Source organism: Gasterosteus aculeatus, unplaced genomic scaffold (genome assembly GCF_964276395.1).
Source record: "Gasterosteus aculeatus unplaced genomic scaffold, fGasAcu3.hap1.1 HAP1_SCAFFOLD_31, whole genome shotgun sequence".
In the NCBI taxonomy this organism is placed as follows: Eukaryota; Metazoa; Chordata; class Actinopteri; order Perciformes; family Gasterosteidae; genus Gasterosteus; species Gasterosteus aculeatus.
In genome coordinates this window covers 23,223-25,000 of record NW_027554889.1, presented here as the reverse complement: position 1 = coordinate 25,000, position 1,778 = coordinate 23,223, and positions in this window count along the sequence as shown.

Below are 1,778 nucleotides of genomic sequence, written 5' to 3'. Positions count from 1 at the left end.
GTTCCGGGCTCTGGGGGTGTCTGGTAAAGAGATCCGGGTTCTGGCGTCTTTTTCCGGGTCCAATTCGGCCGTTGTGGGCCTCTGGAGGTGTTTGGGTCCGAGTTCCGGGCTCTGGGGGTGTCTGGTAAAGAGATCCGGGTTCTGGCGTCTTTTTCCGGGTCCAATTCGGCCGTTGTGGGCCTCTGGAGGTGTTTGGGTCCGTGTTCCGGGCTCTGGGGGTGTCTGGTAAAGAGATCCGGGTTCTGGTGTCTTTTTCCGGGTTTAATTCGGCCGTTGTGGGCCTCTGGAGGTGTTTGGGTCCGAGTTCCGGGCTCTGGGGGTGTCTGGTAAAGAGATCCGGGTTCTGGCGTCTTTTTCCGGGTTCAATTCGGCCGTTGTGGGCCTCTGGAGGTGTTTGGGTCCGAGTTCCGGGCTCTGGGGGTGTTTGGTAAAGAGATCCGGGTTCTGGCGTCTTTTTCCGGACTTAATTCGGCCGTTGTGGGCCTCTGGAGGTGTTTGGGTCCGTGTTCCGGGCTCTGGGGGTGTCTGGTAAAGAGATCCGGGTTCTGGCGTCTTTTTCCGGGTTCAATTCGGCCGTTGTGGGCCTCTGGAGGTGTTTGGGTCCGTGTTCCGGGCTCTGGGGGTGTCTGGTAAAGAGATCCGGGTTCTGGTGTCTTTTTCCTGGCTTAATTCGGCCGTTGTGGGCCCCTGGAGGTGTTTGCGGACCTCCGCGGGTGAAATAATGGAAAAAAAAAAAAGTTAAAGTTTCCAGTCGGGACTATGTGGAGCGAAAAAAACCCGGACTTTTTTGGCTCCGTCAGAAACTAAGTAAAAGTCGGAATATGTGAAGGAAAGCTCAGAAAATGCCTGGGCTTTTTTAGATCGCTTCGATAAATTTTTTTTTAGCTCACATCACTGGGCCACCAGGTCGCAGATTTCAGAAACCTGGTTTTCGGAAACAGAGATCTCCAGGACAGGGCCCCGAGCTTCGGGGGGAGCGTTCCCCAGCTGGACCTAAGCATAGTGGGCCAGGCCCCGGGCGGAAAGAGGCTCCTGGAGCCGAGATACGGGGGTGGCCCCCCGCGCGACTTACCCGATTTCGGAGCACTATTTTCGGACAGTGATGGCAGAGCAGTGGGTGTACCGGATGGAGGAAAATAACAGCTCCAGAGAGCGGCAGAGACCAGACCATGACCCAGAACGGCACACTGTTCCCGGACAGTGATGGCAGACCAGCAGGTGTACCCCATGGATGAATAAAGAGTTCCAGAGAGCGGCAGAGACCAGACCATGACCCAGAACGGCACACTGTTCCCGGACAGTGATGGCAGACCAGCAGGTGTACCCCATGGATGAATAAAGAGTTCCAGAGAGCGGCAGAGACCAGACCATGACCCAGAACGGCACACTGTTCCCGGACAGTGATGGCAGACCAGCAGGTGTACCCCATGGATGAATAAAGAGTTCCAGAGAGCGGCAGAGACCAGACCATGACCCAGAACGGCACACTATTCCCGGACAGTGATGGCAGACCAGCAGGTGTACCCCATGGATGAATAAAGAGCTCCAGAGAGCGGCAGAGACCAGACCAAGTCCCAGAACGACACACTATTCCCGGACAGTGATGGCAGAACGGCAGGTGTACCGCATGGATGAATAAAGAGTTCCAGAGAGCGGCAGAGACCAGACCATGACCCAGAACGGCACACTGTTCCCGGACAGTGATGGCAGACCAGCAGGTGTACCGCATGGATGAATAAAGAGTTCCAGAGAGCGTGATATCCCAGACCATGACCCAG